Raw genomic sequence first — 8,585 nt, 5'->3', positions numbered from 1 at the left:
AGAGTAAGTAGAGAGGGTCATGGTCATGGTCTCCATAAGGCCCACTGTGTAGTGGGTTCCTCCAAATTGAACTATTTCAATTCTGGGAGGAGGAAGAAATATGTAAGACTCAAGAAGCTCAGAAAATTACAAACTCCTCCTCTAGGTTCTATAAGTAGTAGAATACGTTCAAGGAAATAAGAGACCAGTGGGCAGAGGGGCAAGAAAACTGGGCCCAAACCTCCAAAGCAGCTTCGTTAATTACTGTCCAGACTTGGGGCCGGTTTTTGTCTAGTAGCTGCCTCTGAATCATTCATTTTCCTGAAAGTAACCCCTCAAATATAATTAAACTAGACTCAGACAGAATCAGATCTTTTGATTAGTGTAGGTGTAAAGAAATTTGTTCATATCTTTCCCTACAAAAATATCAAATGGAACAAGTAAAGCAAAACAAAATAAGGATCTCCCATTGAAGAAGAAAGATCCAAGTCTATTAAATAGCATGAAGTATTGAGAGGGTTAAAGAGTCACTGGGTACGGTAAGGTGTGCTGGTTGAAAGGTTCAGCAGCTAAAGGCTTTTGACTAAATTGAAGATCAAAGTTCAACAGTTAGGACACACACGGTTGGGGAAAACAAATGAGACAGATTGCTCTCTGACTTCTATGTATTTGCCTAGTTCACTTAAGCATATACACACATATGCACAGGCACAGAATAAATAATGGATAAATGAAAAAAAAAAGCACATAGAGAGGTAATCGGAAAATGTAGTAACCTAAGTGGGCATTCAAACCAGCATTATGAGCAGAGGATAAAATATGGTAAAAGTTGTACAGTGGGTACAACTGCACCTTTTTCATTAGGACCATCCATTTCAGAGTTTCCCCATAACAGAATCTGAACTGAGAAGTGTTCTTAGTCCTTCCTCACATTGCCTATGAACATGTTAGTTAAGGGACTGAGCATGGAGTCAGAGAATGTGATCTGCTTTCCACTAAACTGTGTGCTTGGAACAAGCTCTTTTGTGGGTCTTCATTCTTCTCTTCTTCTTTTCTTGCTGGATGATGTATTCTAAAATCATCCCTATAAAGGGCTGTTTGTGGGTCATTTAAAATTACCCTCTATCTCCCATGGGAAAAGGACAGCTGGAGAGTATTTCAGCTGAATCTGTCTGTAAAATCCAAATGGTAGTCCAGAGCCTTAGGGAATTGATTAACTCAGAATCCATGTGCATCATTGTGACCTGTCTTCCCAGAACCTCATCCACAGCCTGCTGATGCACTTGTCTCCCATGCCTCTTTGACACACTTTCCATTGGGAACTGACACTTTTTAGTCTTGTAGATTTTCTAATTAGCTAGAGGAGAGGAGGGATAAATGTACTGTCAAGATGTATAAAGAAGATAAATTAGGAAAGGTGTGATAGCGATACAAACTCTAAAGCAGGGCACTCTAAGTGGCTACTTTACTGAATCAACAAATGGAAACACAAAGTAGAATGAACTAGGAAGCTTTGAAAGTTTCTTGAGATTTTGGTTATTCTTTTATTTTTAAAATACAAAACTAAGCCAGGTGCTGGTGGCTCACACCTTTATTCCCAGCACTAGGGAGGCAGAGGCAGGCAGATCTCTATGAGTTTAAGGCCAGCCTGGTCTACAAGAGCTAGTTTCAGGAAAGGCTCTAAAACTACAGAGAAACCTTGTCTCGATAAAGCAAGCAAACCAACAAACCAAAAACCCTATAAATTGTCAATCACACACTGAGAGTGAATGATTTCAATATCCCACTCTTATGAATGGACATGTTATCCAGATCAATAAATAAGTATAGAAATACAATGATGTGAATTAAGGAGAACCCTTTTCCAGTGCTGCTCTTACTGCAAACTTCGAAAGCTACTATGGAAATCAATGAGTCTGTTCCTAACAAAGTTGGGCATCTACCTCCAGATTCAGTTATATAATTCTTGGGTATATATCCAAAGGATGATACATCCTACTACAGACACACATGTTCAACAACGGTTATTGTTGCTCCATTAATAATAGCCAAAACTGAGAACAACCTAGGTGTCCATCAATGGATATATGGATAAAGAAAATGCGGTACATTATAAGAGTGTAATCACACTCATTGCTTAAAAAAATTGAAATCATGAGGTTACAGGTAAATGGATAAAGCTAGAAAAAGAATCTAGAATGAAGTCATCCATGTGTGAATATTCACCATTAAGTCTTTGGGAAGCAAACTAAAGTCTGTATAACTACAGAGGTTGTATATAAAGCACTAGGGAAGAGGGAAGGATCTCTTTATGAAGATTAGAGAATAGATAGATAAAAATGAATAAGGTGGGGGAATGGAACTTGAAAAAAAAAAGGAAGAATGGGTAAGGGGAAGAATGTGTGAGGAACAGCTTAAGCCAAAAGCCACTGGGATGGTTATAACAGAAACCTAAACATTATGAAGGTTATATATACATTCACCAAAGAATGGAGAGAATAGACACCAAAAATACCTCTCTCATTGCCAAGAAATTAAAAAAAGTTTTAAATGCTGGGAATGGGCTATACATATACATATGGTATTGTCCAAAGGAAACCAAAGGAACCCACACATAACCAAGGCTATCAGTTTATTTTGCACAAAATAACTGTAAGGCCCTATTGCTGAAGACAGCTCCTATATAACTCACTGAACAATGAGAAGTTAAGCTAATGTGTAGCAATATTGCTTTGCATTTTTAATGAATAAAGCTTGCCTGAAGACAGAAAAGTAAAACAGCCAAGCTACTAGAGAAGTCTTACCTCTCTCTACAGTGGCTGGGTGACTGCAGATTAAGCCCTGAGACTCTGTCTCCTCCTGTCTGATATTCCCCTTAGTGTTGAAATTAAAGACATGTGACTCCCTAGTACTGTGGTTAAAAGGGAATCACCACTCCCCGATCTGTTTCTGCGTTGCTCTTATGTAGAGTAGGGTAGCCTTGAACTCACAGAAATTCATCTTCCTCTATCTCCCAAATCCTGGGATTAAAAGTGTGTGCAAAAACTGTCTGGCCTATATGGCTGACTAGTGTGTCTGTTTTGTGTTCTGTTCTTCAGGTAAACATTATTAATTGAAATATAAATGAAATATCACTACATTTCAGACAAGCATTATTTATGAAAATACAAATGAACTATGACTATACTAATATCTACTTTGAGTTTTCACCCCTAAATGTGTTCATGGTATGTTACACACTACCAAAAGAGAAAGGCAAGCCTCAACTCAGCTACAAACCCTTCAATCTACAATCCCAACCTTCTTGGAAAATACATTGGTAGAAAAGTGGCACAAAGCTTGTGGGAGCAACCAACAGATATCTGATTGGATTTAAGTCCTAGTATATAAGATAAAACCCAGATCTGACATGCTTTTGTGACCAAAAACCTGAGACTAGATAGGCTACAGACGTAGAGAAAACCAAATTCTTCTCTCCTGATAGAGAAACATAACAGTAAAATGACTGCTAATAACATTGGATCATAGTTCATTGCCTTCTTCTGCCATCAACACAGAAGCTTCATGCTGTAGTAGATGGGAAGGAATGAAGACACCCCCAGCCAAACAATGTACAAGTGAGAGACCTTGGAACACTAAGTCCAAAATGGAATGATACCATCAAATTTCTTCTCTCAGGACTCAGGGAGCCTTAAGGAAAGGAGGTGGAAAGATTTTAAGATTCAAAGGGGATGGAGGACAACTAGGAAAGAAGGCCTTCGAAAACCAGCCGGACTAAAAGAAGTGTGAATTCACGGGTCATGAACAGGTCTGCACTGGATGGAGTTCCAGCACTGAGAAGAGGAGTGGAGAAAAAACCCTATATCTACTCAGAAGCTATTTCTGATTGATATTTTCTTGCAAATTAAAAATTAGTTTTCTTCATCAGAATCCCACTGGAAATACAAATCTATCTCAAGGATAGGCTCCAATGCATAGCAGTAGACACTCAACACAAAACAGCCTAAAGGACATCCTCAGAGATTCTCTCATCTCCTGTTATTTATTCATATGCTTCCCTACTCATACATTACAAGTCCTTTGTGCACATATTATGGATTCCCTTTTGTGTGTGTTTTTATGAGTTTTCTGTGTTCAAGTGTATATGTCTCTGACTCTATAAGTGGTTATTGAGTGTTCTCTATTCTGTTTGATTGTTTATTTTCTCATAGTCTGACTTATTTGACATAGTTCTCTTTGGTTTTATTCCTATTCATTAGATGCCTGTTTATTTTCTAGCAAGGAGCAGAGCAGAGGGAGATTAGGATGGGCTGAGGAAGGATCTCAGAAGATCCTGGAAGATAGGAAATCATCATAAGAATACATTTAGGAAAAACTTATTTTTAATAAAATAAAAATGGAGAAGAGGGAAATAAAAAAGAAAAAATGAACTGGAATTTCACTTGTGAACTGCTGACTAACTTTTGTGGACCCTTGTTTTAGTTGTCAGTTTGTTTATTGTTCTGCATTTTGATAATCTTTTGTTTATGTTGTTGAGACAGATCTTGAATTTTGGGGGACAAAATTAACCTTTTTCCTCAGTCTCCTGTATGGCTTAGATTACAGCTGTGTCTCATGCTCTGATCTAATATGTGCAAATTGCCTCTTAATTTCAAGAAAATATATTGGCAGTATATAACTATTTATATGTGTTTTCATGATTATACATACTGACATTGAATGATAATTAACAAACTGTGCTTAGAACAGCACGATCTTCAATATGGTGGAATTAGTTCATTTTTGATTCATTTTATATTAGTCGTGATATTAATTAATTTTTTGAGTATTTTGATTTTTAAGAAAAAGAAAAATGAAAAATCTCTCACAGGTGTTACCTATTTTCTTGGTTTTGGTTAATTCCAGATGTAGTCAAGTTGCTAAGAATAGATATCAAATTATGGAAAAGAAATGAGATAGACTGATACCAACTCAATACTCATTCTCTCCTCTTCCCTCCTTTCCTTCCTTTTATCTCTTCTTCTCTTTCTCTCTTTCTTTCCGTTCCCATCTCCTCACTCTCCTACCCCCTCTTATGTTACCCAGTCTAGAATCAAAGTATGGATCCTCTTTTCTCCATAACCTTTGTCCTAACGTGTCAGATGTGAGACAACAGCTTGAAATTCTATTTTATAACACTGTAACTTTTCCAGAAAATATTAAGGAATTTGTATATAATAACTAAATATATATTTCCTAATATCTATGGTTGTTATACAAACATTCTATAGCAAGATATTTTAAACTAACATTTACCTTAAATATCTTCTATAAGATTATTTTTAGAAATTGGCAGTTAAGACTATGTAATAATATAAAATGTAGTCATTGTTTATTGAATACATATTCTGTATTGAATATATAATTTACAGGATTTGGGAAAGCATTGGTATTCAACAGATTCTTTGTTGATAAGTAAAATAGTCTTAGCAGAGTAATTTATTAAAAGTGTTACTTCCGTTTCACTTTTTGAATACCTAACAAGGCTCATTTTCTTCAGTTTACTACAGCATTTTCTTAACGAAACCAAATGATCATGGGCAACCCAGGCTTTCTCTTTACTGAAACCTGTTTCCTCTTTCCTCATTCCAGGTATGATAAGGTCTCTCAATGTGAATATTATTTCAAAATAATATACTTTATTCTATACTATCATTACATTAATAGGCACTTAATCGCTATATGAATAATAGATATTTCCCTTCTGCAGTTGTATTGGGTTGCATCTGGGTTTGTTTGTAGTTCTTGTTTAGAGGTGGTGATAATGGGCAGGCCAGGAATCTTGATGACCTACAGAGATACAGAATAAATACATATTCCAAAAAAGAATGTTTACTTTCCACTTATTCATTTATTTAACCTCCCAACAAAACTTCCATCTTCCATCCATCCCTGTCCCAAAAATCTTCTGCCCCTCTGTCTTCTCTTCAGAGAGGAATAGGTCTCCAGAAGCTGACAGCTAAGGAGGACAAAACAGGATACAATAGGACAAGACTAAAGCCTTCATATAGAGGCTGGACAAGGTAACCCAAAGGAGGGAGTTCTAAAGTGCAGAAAAAAAGAGTCAGAGATAGAACCACTCCCACTGTTAGGAGTCCCATAAAAACACCAATCTAATACATGTACAGAGAACCTGGTGCAGCTCCATCCAAATCCTGTGCTTTCCTGTTCAGTCTCTGTGAGTCCATGTGAGCTCTGTTTAGTTGACAGAGTAAGTCACGTTCTCATGGTGTCCTCCATTCTCTCTGATTTCTACAATCTTTCCTTCCCATATTTTGTAGGGTTTCCCAACCTCTGAAGGGAGTAACCTGATGGAGACCTCTAATTGAGACTCTTTCTCTTCATGATGTCAGGTTGTGTGTCTGTGTACCTGCTACCGTCTACTGTGAGAAGAAGTTTCTCTGATGAAACCTGGGCAAGGCACCAATCTATCACTATAATAGAATATCATTAGGAATCTTTTCATTTTCATTGTTTTTTTGCAATTATATTTATTTTTATCCTAGGTCTTTGGGCTATTCATTCTTGAGTTCCTGTCCATCCTGGAAGTTTAGGGCATGAATTTTCTCTTGTGTCATGGTCCTCAAGTTAAACCAAACACTAATTGGCCACTCCCAAAGGTTCTGCTTCATCATTGCCCCAGCATATCTTGCAGGAAGGATAAATTGTAGATCAAGGGTTTATTGATGGACTGGTGTCTAGATTTGTTTTTCTGTAGCCTACAGAGTACCTTCTCACACCAAAGATATTAGAAGATAGGGGTAAAAGCTTCATGGAGGTATCAGCTCGAACTCCATCGCTCAATGAGCTATGTGGAAGCTGTCCTCTGCAATGGTACCCTGTTGTCAGTTTTAGAGACTGACAATCTATCCTAGCATCAGACTGAGTAGTTTAAGACACTCTGGGCCAACAGCTCAACTGAATGCAACCCAGTCCCACCACTGGAAGCCTTGACTGGCTACAAAAAATGGGCATTTTAGATTCTGTATCTTCCATTAATAGGAGCCACTGCTCAAGTCACCCTCATAAAGTTGAGGAAGTTTCCATTGCACAAGATTTCCACCCCATCACTCAATTTTTTTGTTCCAGCGTTGCCCTTTCCCTAAAATCTCTTGCTCCATCTCGACCCTCACCTGATCCTGTCTGCTCCCATCTGCACCCATTCCCTGTACACACACACACACACAGACACACACACACAGACACACACACACACACACAATCTGTTCTATTTCCACATTCCCAGGAAGATCAATGCTTCCCTACTAGAGCCCTTCTCTTTACCTAGTCTCTCTGAGTCTGTGGATTATAGCTTGAGTATCATTTGACAGCTAATACCCACTTAGAAGTGATTACATATCATGTTTGTCTTTCGGGGTATGGATTACTGCACAGAATGAGTTTTTTGTAAATCCTACCATTTTCCTGGAAACTTCTTGATGACTTCTTTTAAACAACTGAGTAATACTCCATTACGTAAATGTACCATATTTTATTTATCTGTTTGTAAGCATAGGGATATCTATGTTGCTTCCAGTTTCTAGTTATTATGAACAAAGCTTTAATGAATATAGTTAAGCAACAGTCTTGTACAAAGATGTGCCCTTTGGGTTTATATCCAAGACTGGCACAGCTGGATCTTGAGGTAGATCAATAACTGATCTGAGGAACTGACCTATTATTTTCCATAGTGGCTGTACAAGTTTACAGTCATGACCAATAATGGAGGTGTGTCCTTCCTCACCAGAATGAATTGTCATTGTGTTTTTCTTAGCCATTCTGACAAGTGCAAGATGGAATCTCAAAAGGGTTTTGATTTTCACTTCCCTGATGGCTAAGAATGTTGAAGATTTCCATAAGTAATTGTGATCATTTGAGATTCTTCTGTTTCGAATTCTCTGAGAGTCCTCTGTTTAGGATTCTCTGTTTAGATATGTACCCCATTTATGATTGGATTATTTCATATTATGAATTCTGTGTAGAGATGGTAAGAGTCTGAAGAGAAGACAGAGCTTCTCTTGGCAATGCAGTAAACTTTTAATTTGCTACATGCTTTGTAGGTTAAAAGGGAAGGTGTGCATTGGTAGAATACCTCCTCCAGGATTGCTGGATTATAAGTGCAAATTGAGCATACTGTGCCAATTCACACAGTGGAAGTGTGGGACATGTGATTCCATACAATTTCCCTCTGAGACTCTATCTTTGATATTTTGAGATGATTGTATCTAAAAGAAACCGATATTGTGTTGTTGTTATTGTGTGTGTGTGTGTGTGTGTGTGTTGAATAATCCACCTGAGCAGATAAATATATATGCTTTGAATATACATAAAAGGGTGATTCAGGAAATCAGATGTTTTCCTTTATTCCTCTTGGACTTATAAATAGCCATCAAGAGAGCACAATCTATCTGTCTGAACAAGGAAACAGAATAAGCTGCAATCATTCCTCTATGTCACTAAGTGGGAGAAAACACACACACACACACACAAAAACTGATTTGAAAGGCCATGTGTAGGTAGTACTTTTCTAAAGAGAGAGAGAGAGAGAGAGAGAGAGAGAGAGAGAG

This window comes from Microtus ochrogaster, chromosome 1, assembly GCF_000317375.1.
Source record: "Microtus ochrogaster isolate Prairie Vole_2 chromosome 1, MicOch1.0, whole genome shotgun sequence".
In the NCBI taxonomy this organism is placed as follows: domain Eukaryota; kingdom Metazoa; phylum Chordata; class Mammalia; order Rodentia; family Cricetidae; genus Microtus; species Microtus ochrogaster.
Note: the sequence above shows the minus strand (reverse complement) of the source record.